Raw genomic sequence first — 17,894 nt, forward strand, 5'->3', positions numbered from 1 at the left:
ACCGCGCGAAAAATTCGCGAAAATTCGCGGAAAATTTTTTACGTGTGCATCGGTAACGCGCGTCGACCTCGGCGGAGGATAACTTACCGACCACCACCGGCAGTGGTCGGTAACGGCTCGGGGGGTATAAGCTGCCGCGTTAAAAATGAAACCCGAATTTCGGCGCTTCCACGGTTCAGGGCTGAAAAGGGCCCGACAGAAAATAACTGATTCAAACGTTCGAATTTAACGCCAATTTCGCGACGCTGACTTCGCATCGATGGCGAGTGCCGCCACAGTCGCCGCGTTTACTCTCCCTTGATAGTTGAGCGAATGGACTTGTAACTTCGAGGTTACGAATCCGACTCTACGTTTAGGTTTACATTTTCCATTAATTTTAAAGGGCGAGGAAGGGTTGGGGGGGGATGGCGATGACAGACCAATTGCGCACCTCCCCGCCACCATTGTCGCCACCGACGACCTCGACCTCGAGCCGAGCGGGGCCGAAGGCCCGACGGGCTCCCGGAAATTTCGGAAAGGCGATATACCTTTAATTCCTAGTTGGCCGTAACTTTCTCGATGACGTCAAATTAGTGAAAAATCAAAGTTTCTTTGTCGCCGTATAGCTCGAGAACGGGTCGACGGGTGCGGGCGAGAGTAGGCTCGTCGGACGGAGGACGCGGAGACGAAGGCTTACCGCGCGAAAAATTCGCGAAAATTCGCGGAAAATTTTTTACGTGTGCATCGGTAACGCGCGTCGACCTCGGCGGAGGATAACTTACCGACCACCACCGGCAGTGGTCGGTAACGGCTCGGGGGGTATAAGCTGCCGCGTTAAAAATGAAACCCGAATTTCGGCGCTTCCACGGTTCAGGGCTGAAAAGGGCCCGAAAGAAAATAACTGATCCAAACGTTCGAATTTAACGCCAACTTCGCGACGCTGACATCGCATCGGCGGCGAGTGCCGCCACAGTCGCCGCGTTTACTCTCCCTTGATAGTTGAGCGAATGGACTTGTAGCTTCGAGGTTACAAATCCGACTCTACGTTTAGGTTTACATTTTCCATTAATTATAAAGGGTGAGGGGGGGTTGGGGGGGAGGATGGCGATGACAGACCAATTGCGCACCTCCCCGCCACCATCGTCGCTACCGACGACCTCGACCTCGATCCGAGCGGGGCCGAAGGCCCGACGGGCTCCCGGAAATTTCGGAAAGGCGATATACCTTTAATTTCCAGTTGGCCGTAACTTTCTCGATGACGTCAAATTAGTGAAAAATCAAAGTTTCTTTGTCGCCGTATAGCTCGAGAACGGGTCGACGGGTGCGGGCGAGAGTAGGCTCGTCGGACGGAGGACGCGGAGACGAAGGCTTACCGCGCGAAAAATTCGCGAAAATTCGCGGAAAATTTTTTACGTGTGCATCGGTAACGCGCGTCGACCTCGGCGGAGGATAACTTACCGACCACCACCGGCAGTGGTCGGTAACGGCTCGGGGGGTATAAGCTGCCGCGTTAAAAATGAAACCCGAATTTCGGCGCTTCCACGGTTCAGGGCTGAAAAGGGCCCGACAGAAAATAACTGATTCAAACGTTCGAATTTAACGCCAATTTCGCGACGCTGACTTCGCATCGATGGCGAGTGCCGCCACAGTCGCCGCGTTTACTCTCCCTTGATAGTTGAGCGAATGGACTTGTAACTTCGAGGTTACGAATCCGACTCTACGTTTAGGTTTACATTTTCCATTAATTTTAAAGGGTGAGGAAGGGTTGGGGGGGGGGATGGCGATGACAGACCAATTGCGCACCTCCCCGCCACCATTGTCGCCACCGACGACCTCGACCTCGAGCCGAGCGGGGCCGAGGGCCCGACGGGCTCCCGGAAATTTCGGAAAGGCGATATACCTTTAATTCCTAGTTGGCCGTAACTTTCTCGATGACGTCAAATTAGTGAAAAATCAAAGTTTCTTTGTCGCCGTATAGCTCGAGAACGGGTCGACGGGTGCGGGCGAGAGTAGGCTCGTCGGACGGAGGACGCGGAGACGAAGGCTTACCGCGCGAAAAATTCGCGAAAATTCGCGGAAAATTTTTTACGTGTGCATCGGTAACGCGCGTCGACCTCGGCGGAGGATAACTTACCGACCACCACCGGCAGTGGTCGGTAACGGCTCGGGGGGTATAAGCTGCCGCGTTAAAAATGAAACCCGAATTTCGGCGCTTCCACGGTTCAGGGCTGAAAAGGGCCCGAAAGAAAATAACTGATCCAAACGTTCGAATTTAACGCCAACTTCGCGACGCTGACATCGCATCGGCGGCGAGTGCCGCCACAGTCGCCGCGTTTACTCTCCCTTGATAGTTGAGCGAATGGACTTGTAACTTCGAGGTTACAAATCCGACTCTACGTTTAGGTTTACATTTTCCATTAATTTTAAAGGGTGAGGGGGGGTTGGGGGGAGGATGGCGATGACAGACCAATTGCGCACCTCCCCGCCACCATCGTCGCTACCGACGACCTCGACCTCGAGCCGAGTGGGGCCGAAGGCCCGACGGGCTCCCGGAAATTTCGGAAAGGCGATATACCTTTAATTCCCAGTTGGCCGTAACTTTCTCGATGACGTCAAATTAGTGAAAAATCAAAGTTTCTTTGTCGCCGTATAGCTCGAGAACGGGTCGACGGGTGCGGGCGAGAGTAGGCTCGTCGGACGGAGGACGCGGAGACGAAGGCTTACCGCGCGAACAATTCGCGAAAATTCGCGGAAAATTTTTTACGTGTGCATCGGTAACGCGCGTCGACCTCGGCGGAGGATAACTTACCGACCACCACCGGCAGTGGTCGGTAACGGCTCGGGGGGTATAAGCTGCCGCGTTAAAAATGAAACCCGAATTTCGGCGCTTCCACGGTTCAGGGCTGAAAAGGGCCCGACAGAAAATAACTGATTCAAACGTTCGAATTTAACGCCAACTTCGCGACGCTGACATCGCATCGGCGGCGAGTGCCGCCACAGTCGCCGCGTTTACTCTCCCTTGATAGTTGAGCGAATGGACTTGTAACTTCGAGGTTACAAATCCGACTCTACGTTTAGGTTTACATTTTCCATTAATTTTAAAGGGTGAGGGGGGGTTGGGGGGGAGGATGGCGATGACAGACCAATTGCGCACCTCCCCGCCACCATCGTCGCTACCGACGACCTCGACCTCGAGCCGAGCGGGGCCGAAGGCCCGACGGGCTCCCGGAAATTTCGGAAAGGCGATATACCTTTAATTTCCAGTTGGCCGTAACTTTCTCGATGACGTCAAATTAGTGAAAAATCAAAGTTTCTTTGTCGCCGTATAGCTCGAGAACGGGTCGACGGGTGCGGGCGAGAGTAGGCTCGTCGGACGGAGGACGCGGAGACGAAGGCTTACCGCGCGAAAAATTCGCGAAAATTCACGGAAAATTTTTTACGTGTGCATCGGTAACGCGCGTCGACCTCGGCGGAGGATAACTTACCGACCACCACCGGCAGTGGTCGGTAACGGCTCGGGGGGTATAAGCTGCCGCGTTAAAAATGAAACCCGAATTTCGGCGCTTCCACGGTTCAGGGCTTAAAAGGGCCCGAAAGAAAATAACTGATCCAAACGTTCGAATTTAACGCCAATTTCGCGACGCTGACTTCGCATCGATGGCGAGTGCCGCCACAGTCGCCGCGTTTACTCTCCCTTGATAGTTGAGCGAATGGACTTGTAACTTCGAGGTTACAAATCCGACTCTACGTTTAGGTTTACATTTTCCATTAATTTTAAAGGGTGAGGGGGGGTTGGGGGGGAGGATGGCGATGACAGACCAATTGCGCACCTCCCCGCCACCATCGTCGCTACCGACGACCTCGACCTCGAGCCGAGCGGGGCCGAAGGCCCGACGGGCTCCCGGAAATTTCGGAAAGGCGATATACCTTTAATTCCCAGTTGGCCGTAACTTTCTCGATGACGTCAAATTAGTGAAAAATCAAAGTTTCTTTGTCGCCGTATAGCTCGAGAACGGGTCGACGGGTGCGGGCGAGAGTAGGCTCGTCGGACGGAGGACGCGGAGACGAAGGCTTACCGCGCGAAAAATTCGCGAAAATTCGCGGAAAATTTTTTACGTGTGCATCGGTAACGCGCGTCGACCTCGGCGGAGGATAACTTACCGACCACCACCGGCAGTGGTCGGTAACGGCTCGGGGGGTATAAGCTGCCGCGTTAAAAATGAAACCCGAATTTCGGCGCTTCCACGGTTCAGGGCTGAAAAGGGCCCGAAAGAAAATAACTGATCCAAACGTTCGAATTTAACGCCAACTTCGCGACGCTGACATCGCATCGGCGGCGAGTGCCGCCACAGTCGCCGCGTTTACTCTCCCTTGATAGTTGAGCGAATGGACTTGTAACTTCGAGGTTACAAATCCGACTCTACGTTTAGGTTTACATTTTCCATTAATTTTAAAGGGTGAGGGGGGGTTGGGGGGAGGATGGCGATGACAGACCAATTGCGCACCTCCCCGCCACCATCGTCGCTACCGACGACCTCGACCTCGAGCCGAGTGGGGCCGAAGGCCCGACGGGCTCCCGGAAATTTCGGAAAGGCGATATACCTTTAATTCCCAGTTGGCCGTAACTTTCTCGATGACGTCAAATTAGTGAAAAATCAAAGTTTCTTTGTCGCCGTATAGCTCGAGAACGGGTCGACGGGTGCGGGCGAGAGTAGGCTCGTCGGACGGAGGACGCGGAGACGAAGGCTTACCGCGCGAACAATTCGCGAAAATTCGCGGAAAATTTTTTACGTGTGCATCGGTAACGCGCGTCGACCTCGGCGGAGGATAACTTACCGACCACCACCGGCAGTGGTCGGTAACGGCTCGGGGGGTATAAGCTGCCGCGTTAAAAATGAAACCCGAATTTCGGCGCTTCCACGGTTCAGGGCTGAAAAGGGCCCGACAGAAAATAACTGATTCAAACGTTCGAATTTAACGCCAACTTCGCGACGCTGACATCGCATCGGCGGCGAGTGCCGCCACAGTCGCCGCGTTTACTCTCCCTTGATAGTTGAGCGAATGGACTTGTAACTTCGAGGTTACAAATCCGACTCTACGTTTAGGTTTACATTTTCCATTAATTTTAAAGGGTGAGGGGGGGTTGGGGGGGAGGATGGCGATGACAGACCAATTGCGCACCTCCCCGCCACCATCGTCGCTACCGACGACCTCGACCTCGAGCCGAGCGGGGCCGAAGGCCCGACGGGCTCCCGGAAATTTCGGAAAGGCGATATACCTTTAATTTCCAGTTGGCCGTAACTTTCTCGATGACGTCAAATTAGTGAAAAATCAAAGTTTCTTTGTCGCCGTATAGCTCGAGAACGGGTCGACGGGTGCGGGCGAGAGTAGGCTCGTCGGACGGAGGACGCGGAGACGAAGGCTTACCGCGCGAAAAATTCGCGAAAATTCACGGAAAATTTTTTACGTGTGCATCGGTAACGCGCGTCGACCTCGGCGGAGGATAACTTACCGACCACCACCGGCAGTGGTCGGTAACGGCTCGGGGGGTATAAGCTGCCGCGTTAAAAATGAAACCCGAATTTCGGCGCTTCCACGGTTCAGGGCTTAAAAGGGCCCGAAAGAAAATAACTGATCCAAACGTTCGAATTTAACGCCAATTTCGCGACGCTGACTTCGCATCGATGGCGAGTGCCGCCACAGTCGCCGCGTTTACTCTCCCTTGATAGTTGAGCGAATGGACTTGTAACTTCGAGGTTACAAATCCGACTCTACGTTTAGGTTTACATTTTCCATTAATTTTAAAGGGTGAGGGGGGGTTGGGGGGGAGGATGGCGATGACAGACCAATTGCGCACCTCCCCGCCACCATCGTCGCTACCGACGACCTCGACCTCGAGCCGAGCGGGGCCGAAGGCCCGACGGGCTCCCGGAAATTTCGGAAAGGCGATATACCTTTAATTCCCAGTTGGCCGTAACTTTCTCGATGACGTCAAATTAGTGAAAAATCAAAGTTTCTTTGTCGCCGTATAGCTCGAGAACGGGTCGACGGGTGCGGGCGAGAGTAGGCTCGTCGGACGGAGGACGCGGAGACGAAGGCTTACCGCGCGAAAAATTCGCGAAAATTCGCGGAAAATTTTTTACGTGTGCATCGGTAACGCGCGTCGACCTCGGCGGAGGATAACTTACCGACCACCACCGGCAGTGGTCGGTAACGGCTCGGGGGGTATAAGCTGCCGCGTTAAAAATGAAACCCGAATTTCGGCGCTTCCACGGTTCAGGGCTGAAAAGGGCCCGAAAGAAAATAACTGATCCAAACGTTCGAATTTAACGCCAATTTCGCGACGCTGACTTCGCATCGATGGCGAGTGCCGCCACAGTCGCCGCGTTTACTCTCCCTTGATAGTTGAGCGAATGGACTTGTAACTTCGAGGTTACAAATCCGACTCTACGTTTAGGTTTACATTTTCCATTAATTTTAAAGGGTGAGGGGGGGTTGGGGGGGAGGATGGCGATGACAGACCAATTGCGCACCTCCCCGCCACCATCGTCGCTACCGACGACCTCGACCTCGAGCCGAGCGGGGCCGAAGGCCCGACGGGCTCCCGGAAATTTCGGAAAGGCGATATACCTTTAATTCCCAGTTGGCCGTAACTTTCTCGATGACGTCAAATTAGTGAAAAATCAAAGTTTCTTTGTCGCCGTATAGCTCGAGAACGGGTCGACGGGTGCGGGCGAGAGTAGGCTCGTCGGACGGAGGACGCGGAGACGAAGGCTTCCCGCGCGAAAAATTCGCGAAAATTCGCGGAAAATTTTTTACGTGTGCATCGGTAACGCGCGTCGACCTCGGCGGAGGATAACTTACCGACCACCACCGGCAGTGGTCGGTAACGGCTCGGGGGGTATAAGCTGCCGCGTTAAAAATGAAACCCGAATTTCGGCGCTTCCACGGTTCAGGGCTGAAAAGGGCCCGAAAGAAAATAACTGATCCAAACGTTCGAATTTAACGCCAACTTCGCGACGCTGACATCGCATCGGCGGCGAGTGCCGCCACAGTCACTGCGTTTACTCTCCCTTGATAGTTGAGCGAATGGACTTGTAACTTCGAGGTTACAAATCCGACTCTACGTTTAGGTTTACATTTTCCATTAATTTTAAAGGGTGAGGGGGGGGTTGGGGGAGGATGGCGATGACAGACCAATTGCGCACCTCCCCGCCACCATCGTCGCTACCGACGACCTCGACCTCGATCCGAGCGGGGCCGAAGGCCCGACGGGCTCCCGGAAATTTCGGAAAGGCGATATACCTTTAATTTCCAGTTGGCCGTAACTTTCTCGATGACGTCAAATTAGTGAAAAATCAAAGTTTCTTTGTCGCCGTATAGCTCGAGAACGGGTCGACGGGTGCGGGCGAGAGTAGGCTCGTCGGACGGAGGACGCGGAGACGAAGGCTTACCGCGCGAAAAATTCGCGAAAATTCGCGGAAAATTTTTTACGTGTGCATCGGTAACGCGCGTCGACCTCGGCGGAGGATAACTTACCGACCACCACCGGCAGTGGTCGGTAACGGCTCGGGGGGTATAAGCTGCCGCGTTAAAAATGAAACCCGAATTTCGGCGCTTCCACGGTTCAGGGCTGAAAAGGGCCCGACAGAAAATAACTGATTCAAACGTTCGAATTTAACGCCAATTTCGCGACGCTGACTTCGCATCGATGGCGAGTGCCGCCACAGTCGCCGCGTTTACTCTCCCTTGATAGTTGAGCGAATGGACTTGTAACTTCGAGGTTACGAATCCGACTCTACGTTTAGGTTTACATTTTCCATTAATTTTAAAGGGTGAGGAAGGGTTGGGGGGGGGGGGGGATGGCGATGACAGACCAATTGCGCACCTCCCCGCCACCATTGTCGCCACCGACGACCTCGACCTCGAGCCGAGCGGGGCCGAAGGCCCGACGGGCTCCCGGAAATTTCGGAAAGGCGATATACCTTTAATTCCTAGTTGGCCGTAACTTTCTCGATGACGTCAAATTAGTGAAAAATCAAAGTTTCTTTGTCGCCGTATAGCTCGAGAACGGGTCGACGGGTGCGGGCGAGAGTAGGCTCGTCGGACGGAGGACGCGGAGACGAAGGCTTACCGCGCGAAAAATTCGCGAAAATTCGCGGAAAATTTTTTACGTGTGCATCGGTAACGCGCGTCGACCTCGGCGGAGGATAACTTACCGACCACCACCGGCAGTGGTCGGTAACGGCTCGGGGGGTATAAGCTGCCGCGTTAAAAATGAAACCCGAATTTCGGCGCTTCCACGGTTCAGGGCTGAAAAGGGCCCGAAAGAAAATAACTGATCCAAACGTTCGAATTTAACGCCAACTTCGCGACGCTGACATCGCATCGGCGGCGAGTGCCGCCACAGTCGCCGCGTTTACTCTCCCTTGATAGTTGAGCGAATGGACTTGTAACTTCGAGGTTACAAATCCGACTCTACGTTTAGGTTTACATTTTCCATTAATTTTAAAGGGTGAGGGGGGGTTGGGGGGAGGATGGCGATGACAGACCAATTGCGCACCTCCCCGCCACCATCGTCGCTACCGACGACCTCGACCTCGAGCCGAGTGGGGCCGAAGGCCCGACGGGCTCCCGGAAATTTCGGAAAGGCGATATACCTTTAATTCCCAGTTGGCCGTAACTTTCTCGATGACGTCAAATTAGTGAAAAATCAAAGTTTCTTTGTCGCCTTATAGCTCGAGAACGGGTCGACGGGTGCGGGCGAGAGTAGGCTCGTCGGACGGAGGACGCGGAGACGAAGGCTTACCGCGCGAACAATTCGCGAAAATTCGCGGAAAATTTTTTACGTGTGCATCGGTAACGCGCGTCGACCTCGGCGGAGGATAACTTACCGACCACCACCGGCAGTGGTCGGTAACGGCTCGGGGGGTATAAGCTGCCGCGTTAAAAATGAAACCCGAATTTCGGCGCTTCCACGGTTCAGGGCTGAAAAGGGCCCGACAGAAAATAACTGATTCAAACGTTCGAATTTAACGCCAACTTCGCGACGCTGACATCGCATCGGCGGCGAGTGCCGCCACAGTCGCCGCGTTTACTCTCCCTTGATAGTTGAGCGAATGGACTTGTAACTTCGAGGTTACAAATCCGACTCTACGTTTAGGTTTACATTTTCCATTAATTTTAAAGGGTGAGGGGGGGTTGGGGGGGAGGATGGCGATGACAGACCAATTGCGCACCTCCCCGCCACCATCGTCGCTACCGACGACCTCGACCTCGAGCCGAGCGGGGCCGAAGGCCCGACGGGCTCCCGGAAATTTCGGAAAGGCGATATACCTTTAATTTCCAGTTGGCCGTAACTTTCTCGATGACGTCAAATTAGTGAAAAATCAAAGTTTCTTTGTCGCCGTATAGCTCGAGAACGGGTCGACGGGTGCGGGCGAGAGTAGGCTCGTCGGACGGAGGACGCGGAGACGAAGGCTTACCGCGCGAAAAATTCGCGAAAATTCGCGGAAAATTTTTTACGTGTGCATCGGTAACGCGCGTCGACCTCGGCGGAGGATAACTTACCGACCACCACCGGCAGTGGTCGGTAACGGCTCGGGGGGTATAAGCTGCCGCGTTAAAAATGAAACCCGAATTTCGGCGCTTCCACGGTTCAGGGCTTAAAAGGGCCCGAAAGAAAATAACTGATCCAAACGTTCGAATTTAACGCCAATTTCGCGACGCTGACTTCGCATCGATGGCGAGTGCCGCCACAGTCGCCGCGTTTACTCTCCCTTGATAGTTGAGCGAATGGACTTGTAACTTCGAGGTTACAAATCCGACTCTACGTTTAGGTTTACATTTTCCATTAATTTTAAAGGGTGAGGGGGGGTTGGGGGGGAGGATGGCGATGACAGACCAATTGCGCACCTCCCCGCCACCATCGTCGCTACCGACGACCTCGACCTCGAGCCGAGCGGGGCCGAAGGCCCGACGGGCTCCCGGAAATTTCGGAAAGGCGATATACCTTTAATTCCCAGTTGGCCGTAACTTTCTCGATGACGTCAAATTAGTGAAAAATCAAAGTTTCTTTGTCGCCGTATAGCTCGAGAACGGGTCGACGGGTGCGGGCGAGAGTAGGCTCGTCGGACGGAGGACGCGGAGACGAAGGCTTCCTGCGCGAAAAATTCGCGAAAATTCGCGGAAAATTTTTTACGTGTGCATCGGTAACGCGCGTCGACCTCGGCGGAGGATAACTTACCGACCACCACCGGCAGTGGTCGGTAACGGCTCGGGGGGTATAAGCTGCCGCGTTAAAAATGAAACCCGAATTTCGGCGCTTCCACGGTTCAGGGCTGAAAAGGGCCCGACAGAAAATAACTGATTCAAACGTTCGAATTTAACGCCAACTTCGCGACGCTGACATCGCATCGGCGGCGAGTGCCGCCACAGTCGCCGCGTTTACTCTCCCTTGATAGTTGAGCGAATGGACTTGTAACTTCGAGGTTACAAATCCGACTCTACGTTTAGGTTTACATTTTCCATTAATTTTAAAGGGTGAGGGGGGGTTGGGGGGGAGGATGGCGATGACAGACCAATTGCGCACCTCCCCGCCACCATCGTCGCTACCGACGACCTCGACCTCGAGCCGAGCGGGGCCGAAGGCCCGACGGGCTCCCGGAAATTTCGGAAAGGCGATATACCTTTAATTTCCAGTTGGCCGTAACTTTCTCGATGACGTCAAATTAGTGAAAAATCAAAGTTTCTTTGTCGCCGTATAGCTCGAGAACGGGTCGACGGGTGCGGGCGAGAGTAGGCTCGTCGGACGGAGGACGCGGAGACGAAGGCTTACCGCGCGAAAAATTCGCGAAAATTCGCGGAAAATTTTTTACGTGTGCATCGGTAACGCGCGTCGACCTCGGCGGAGGATAACTTACCGACCACCACCGGCAGTGGTCGGTAACGGCTCGGGGGGTATAAGCTGCCGCGTTAAAAATGAAACCCGAATTTCGGCGCTTCCACGGTTCAGGGCTTAAAAGGGCCCGAAAGAAAATAACTGATCCAAACGTTCGAATTTAACGCCAATTTCGCGACGCTGACTTCGCATCGATGGCGAGTGCCGCCACAGTCGCCGCGTTTACTCTCCCTTGATAGTTGAGCGAATGGACTTGTAACTTCGAGGTTACAAATCCGACTCTACGTTTAGGTTTACATTTTCCATTAATTTTAAAGGGTGAGGGGGGGTTGGGGGGGAGGATGGCGATGACAGACCAATTGCGCACCTCCCCGCCACCATCGTCGCTACCGACGACCTCGACCTCGAGCCGAGCGGGGCCGAAGGCCCGACGGGCTCCCGGAAATTTCGGAAAGGCGATATACCTTTAATTCCCAGTTGGCCGTAACTTTCTCGATGACGTCAAATTAGTGAAAAATCAAAGTTTCTTTGTCGCCGTATAGCTCGAGAACGGGTCGACGGGTGCGGGCGAGAGTAGGCTCGTCGGACGGAGGACGCGGAGACGAAGGCTTCCTGCGCGAAAAATTCGCGAAAATTCGCGGAAAATTTTTTACGTGTGCATCGGTAACGCGCGTCGACCTCGGCGGAGGATAACTTACCGACCACCACCGGCAGTGGTCGGTAACGGCTCGGGGGGTATAAGCTGCCGCGTTAAAAATGAAACCCGAATTTCGGCGCTTCCACGGTTCAGGGCTGAAAAGGGCCCGAAAGAAAATAACTGATCCAAACGTTCGAATTTAACGCCAACTTCGCGACGCTGACATCGCATCGGCGGCGAGTGCCGCCACAGTCACTGCGTTTACTCTCCCTTGATAGTTGAGCGAATGGACTTGTAACTTCGAGGTTACAAATCCGACTCTACGTTTAGGTTTACATTTTCCATTAATTTTAAAGGGTGAGGGGGGGTTGGGGGAGGATGGCGATGACAGACCAATTGCGCACCTCCCCGCCACCATCGTCGCTACCGACGACCTCGACCTCGAGCCGAGCGGGGCCGAAGGCCCGACGGGCTCCCGGAAATTTCGGAAAGGCGATATACCTTTAATTCCCAGTTGGCCGTAACTTTCTCGATGACGTCAAATTAGTGAAAAATCAAAGTTTCTTTGTCGCCGTATAGCTCGAGAACGGGTCGACGGGTGCGGGCGAGAGTAGGCTCGTCGGACGGAGGACGCGGAGACGAAGGCTTACCGCGCGAAAAATTCGCGAAAATTCGCGGAAAATTTTTTACGTGTGCATCGGTAACGCGCGTCGACCTCGGCGGAGGATAACTTACCGACCACCACCGGCAGTGGTCGGTAACGGCTCGGGGGGTATAAGCTGCCGCGTTAAAAATGAAACCCGAATTTCGGCGCTTCCACGGTTCAGGGCTGAAAAGGGCCCGAAAGAAAATAACTGATCCAAACGTTCGAATTTAACGCCAATTTCGCGACGCTGACTTCGCATCGATGGCGAGTGCCGCCACAGTCGCCGCGTTTACTCTCCCTTGATAGTTGAGCGAATGGACTTGTAGCTTCGAGGTTACAAATCCGACTCTACGTTTAGGTTTACATTTTCCATTAATTTTAAAGGGTGAGGGGGGGTTGGGGGGGAGGATGGCGATGACAGACCAATTGCGCACCTCCCCGCCACCATCGTCGCTACCGACGACCTCGACCTCGAGCCGAGCGGGGCCGAAGGCCCGACGGGCTCCCGGAAATTTCGGAAAGGCGATATACCTTTAATTCCCAGTTGGCCGTAACTTTCTCGATGACGTCAAATTAGTGAAAAATCAAAGTTTCTTTGTCGCCGTATAGCTCGAGAACGGGTCGACGGGTGCGGGCGAGAGTAGGCTCGTCGGACGGAGGACGCGGAGACGAAGGCTTACCGCGCGAACAATTCGCGAAAATTCGCGGAAAATTTTTTACGTGTGCATCGGTAACGCGCGTCGACCTCGGCGGAGGATAACTTACCGACCACCACCGGCAGTGGTCGGTAACGGCTCGGGGGGTATAAGCTGCCGCGTTAAAAATGAAACCCGAATTTCGGCGCTTCCACGGTTCAGGGCTGAAAAGGGCCCGACAGAAAATAACTGATTCAAACGTTCGAATTTAACGCCAACTTCGCGACGCTGACATCGCATCGGCGGCGAGTGCCGCCACAGTCGCCGCGTTTACTCTCCCTTGATAGTTGAGCGAATGGACTTGTAACTTCGAGGTTACAAATCCGACTCTACGTTTAGGTTTACATTTTCCATTAATTTTAAAGGGTGAGGGGGGGTTGGGGGGGAGGATGGCGATGACAGACCAATTGCGCACCTCCCCGCCACCATCGTCGCTACCGACGACCTCGACCTCGAGCCGAGCGGGGCCGAAGGCCCGACGGGCTCCCGGAAATTTCGGAAAGGCGATATACCTTTAATTTCCAGTTGGCCGTAACTTTCTCGATGACGTCAAATTAGTGAAAAATCAAAGTTTCTTTGTCGCCGTATAGCTCGAGAACGGGTCGACGGGTGCGGGCGAGAGTAGGCTCGTCGGACGGAGGACGCGGAGACGAAGGCTTACCGCGCGAAAAATTCGCGAAAATTCGCGGAAAATTTTTTACGTGTGCATCGGTAACGCGCGTCGACCTCGGCGGAGGATAACTTACCGACCACCACCGGCAGTGGTCGGTAACGGCTCGGGGGGTATAAGCTGCCGCGTTAAAAATGAAACCCGAATTTCGGCGCTTCCACGGTTCAGGGCTTAAAAGGGCCCGAAAGAAAATAACTGATCCAAACGTTCGAATTTAACGCCAATTTCGCGACGCTGACTTCGCATCGATGGCGAGTGCCGCCACAGTCGCCGCGTTTACTCTCCCTTGATAGTTGAGCGAATGGACTTGTAACTTCGAGGTTACAAATCCGACTCTACGTTTAGGTTTACATTTTCCATTAATTTTAAAGGGTGAGGGGGGGTTGGGGGGGAGGATGGCGATGACAGACCAATTGCGCACCTCCCCGCCACCATCGTCGCTACCGACGACCTCGACCTCGAGCCGAGCGGGGCCGAAGGCCCGACGGGCTCCCGGAAATTTCGGAAAGGCGATATACCTTTAATTCCCAGTTGGCCGTAACTTTCTCGATGACGTCAAATTAGTGAAAAATCAAAGTTTCTTTGTCGCCGTATAGCTCGAGAACGGGTCGACGGGTGCGGGCGAGAGTAGGCTCGTCGGACGGAGGACGCGGAGACGAAGGCTTCCTGCGCGAAAAATTCGCGAAAATTCGCGGAAAATTTTTTACGTGTGCATCGGTAACGCGCGTCGACCTCGGCGGAGGATAACTTACCGACCACCACCGGCAGTGGTCGGTAACGGCTCGGGGGGTATAAGCTGCCGCGTTAAAAATGAAACCCGAATTTCGGCGCTTCCACGGTTCAGGGCTGAAAAGGGCCCGAAAGAAAATAACTGATCCAAACGTTCGAATTTAACGCCAACTTCGCGACGCTGACATCGCATCGGCGGCGAGTGCCGCCACAGTCACTGCGTTTACTCTCCCTTGATAGTTGAGCGAATGGACTTGTAACTTCGAGGTTACAAATCCGACTCTACGTTTAGGTTTACATTTTCCATTAATTTTAAAGGGTGAGGGGGGGTTGGGGGAGGATGGCGATGACAGACCAATTGCGCACCTCCCCGCCACCATCGTCGCTACCGACGACCTCGACCTCGAGCCGAGCGGGGCCGAAGGCCCGACGGGCTCCCGGAAATTTCGGAAAGGCGATATACCTTTAATTCCCAGTTGGCCGTAACTTTCTCGATGACGTCAAATTAGTGAAAAATCAAAGTTTCTTTGTCGCCGTATAGCTCGAGAACGGGTCGACGGGTGCGGGCGAGAGTAGGCTCGTCGGACGGAGGACGCGGAGACGAAGGCTTACCGCGCGAAAAATTCGCGAAAATTCGCGGAAAATTTTTTACGTGTGCATCGGTAACGCGCGTCGACCTCGGCGGAGGATAACTTACCGACCACCACCGGCAGTGGTCGGTAACGGCTCGGGGGGTATAAGCTGCCGCGTTAAAAATGAAACCCGAATTTCGGCGCTTCCACGGTTCAGGGCTGAAAAGGGCCCGAAAGAAAATAACTGATCCAAACGTTCGAATTTAACGCCAATTTCGCGACGCTGACTTCGCATCGATGGCGAGTGCCGCCACAGTCGCCGCGTTTACTCTCCCTTGATAGTTGAGCGAATGGACTTGTAACTTCGAGGTTACAAATCCGACTCTACGTTTAGGTTTACATTTTCCATTAATTTTAAAGGGTGAGGGGGGGTTGGGGGGGAGGATGGCGATGACAGACCAATTGCGCACCTCCCCGCCAGCATCGTCGCTACCGACGACCTCGACCTCGAGCCGAGCGGGGCCGAAGGCCCGACGGGCTCCCGGAAATTTCGGAAAGGCGATATACCTTTAATTCCCAGTTGGCCGTAACTTTCTCGATGACGTCAAATTAGTGAAAAATCAAAGTTTCTTTGTCGCCGTATAGCTCGAGAACGGGTCGACGGGTGCGGGCGAGAGTAGGCTCGTCGGACGGAGGACGCGGAGACGAAGGCTTCCCGCGCGAAAAATTCGCGAAAATTCGCGGAAAATTTTTTACGTGTGCATCGGTAACGCGCGTCGACCTCGGCGGAGGATAACTTACCGACCACCACCGGCAGTGGTCGGTAACGGCTCGGGGGGTATAAGCTGCCGCGTTAAAAATGAAACCCGAATTTCGGCGCTTCCACGGTTCAGGGCTGAAAAGGGCCCGAAAGAAAATAACTGATCCAAACGTTCGAATTTAACGCCAACTTCGCGACGCTGACATCGCATCGGCGGCGAGTGCCGCCACAGTCACTGCGTTTACTCTCCCTTGATAGTTGAGCGAATGGACTTGTAACTTCGAGGTTACAAATCCGACTCTACGTTTAGGTTTACATTTTCCATTAATTTTAAAGGGTGTGGGGGGGTTGGGGGAGGATGGCGATGACAGACCAATTGCGCACCTCCCCGCCACCATCGTCGCTACCGACGACCTCGACCTCGATCCGAGCGGGGCCGAAGGCCCGACGGGCTCCCGGAAATTTCGGAAAGGCGATATACCTTTAATTTCCAGTTGGCCGTAACTTTCTCGATGACGTCAAATTAGTGAAAAATCAAAGTTTCTTTGTCGCCGTATAGCTCGAGAACGGGTCGACGGGTGCGGGCGAGAGTAGGCTCGTCGGACGGAGGACGCGGAGACGAAGGCTTACCGCGCGAAAAATTCGCGAAAATTCGCGGAAAATTTTTTACGTGTGCATCGGTAACGCGCGTCGACCTCGGCGGAGGATAACTTACCGACCACCACCGGCAGTGGTCGGTAACGGCTCGGGGGGTATAAGCTGCCGCGTTAAAAATGAAACCCGAATTTCGGCGCTTCCACGGTTCAGGGCTGAAAAGGGCCCGACAGAAAATAACTGATTCAAACGTTCGAATTTAACGCCAATTTCGCGACGCTGACTTCGCATCGATGGCGAGTGCCGCCACAGTCGCCGCGTTTACTCTCCCTTGATAGTTGAGCGAATGGACTTGTAACTTCGAGGTTACGAATCCGACTCTACGTTTAGGTTTACATTTTCCATTAATTTTAAAGGGTGAGGAAGGGTTGGGGGGGGGGGATGGCGATGACAGACCAATTGCGCACCTCCCCGCCACCATTGTCGCCACCGACGACCTCGACCTCGAGCCGAGCGGGGCCGAAGGCCCGACGGGCTCCCGGAAATTTCGGAAAGGCGATATACCTTTAATTCCTAGTTGGCCGTAACTTTCTCGATGACGTCAAATTAGTGAAAAATCAAAGTTTCTTTGTCGCCGTATAGCTCGAGAACGGGTCGACGGGTGCGGGCGAGAGTAGGCTCGTCGGACGGAGGACGCGGAGACGAAGGCTTACCGCGCGAAAAATTCGCGAAAATTCGCGGAAAATTTTTTACGTGTGCATCGGTAACGCGCGTCGACCTCGGCGGAGGATAACTTACCGACCACCACCGGCAGTGGTCGGTAACGGCTCGGGGGGTATAAGCTGCCGCGTTAAAAATGAAACCCGAATTTCGGCGCTTCCACGGTTCAGGGCTTAAAAGGGCCCGAAAGAAAATAACTGATCCAAACGTTCGAATTTAACGCCAATTTCGCGACGCTGACTTCGCATCGATGGCGAGTGCCGCCACAGTCGCCGCGTTTACTCTCCCTTGATAGTTGAGCGAATGGACTTGTAACTTCGAGGTTACAAATCCGACTCTACGTTTAGGTTTACATTTTCCATTAATTTTAAAGGGTGAGGGGGGGTTGGGGGGGAGGATGGCGATGACAGACCAATTGCGCACCTCCCCGCCACCATCGTCGCTACCGACGACCTCGACCTCGAGCCGAGCGGGGCCGAAGGCCCGACGGGCTCCCGGAAATTTCGGAAAGGCGATATACCTTTAATTCCCAGTTGGCCGTAACTTTCTCGATGACGTCAAATTAGTGAAAAATCAAAGTTTCTTTGTCGCCGTATAGCTCGAGAACGGGTCGACGGGTGCGGGCGAGAGTAGGCTCGTCGGACGGAGGACGCGGAGACGAAGGCTTCCCGCGCGAAAAATTCGCGAAAATTCGCGGAAAATTTTTTACGTGTGCATCGGTAACACGCGTCGACCTCGGCGGAGGATAACTTACCGACCACCACCGGCAGTGGTCGGTAACGGCTCGGGGGGTATAAGCTGCCGCGTTAAAAATGAAACCCGAATTTCGGCGCTTCCACGGTTCAGGGCTGAAAAGGGCCCGAAAGAAAATAACTGATCCAAACGTTCGAATTTAACGCCAACTTCGCGACGCTGACATCGCATCGGCGGCGAGTGCCGCCACAGTCACTGCGTTTACTCTCCCTTGATAGTTGAGCGAATGGACTTGTAAC

This window comes from Lasioglossum baleicum, chromosome 17 (genome assembly GCF_051020765.1).
Source record: "Lasioglossum baleicum chromosome 17, iyLasBale1, whole genome shotgun sequence".
Classification (NCBI taxonomy): domain Eukaryota; kingdom Metazoa; phylum Arthropoda; class Insecta; order Hymenoptera; family Halictidae; genus Lasioglossum; species Lasioglossum baleicum.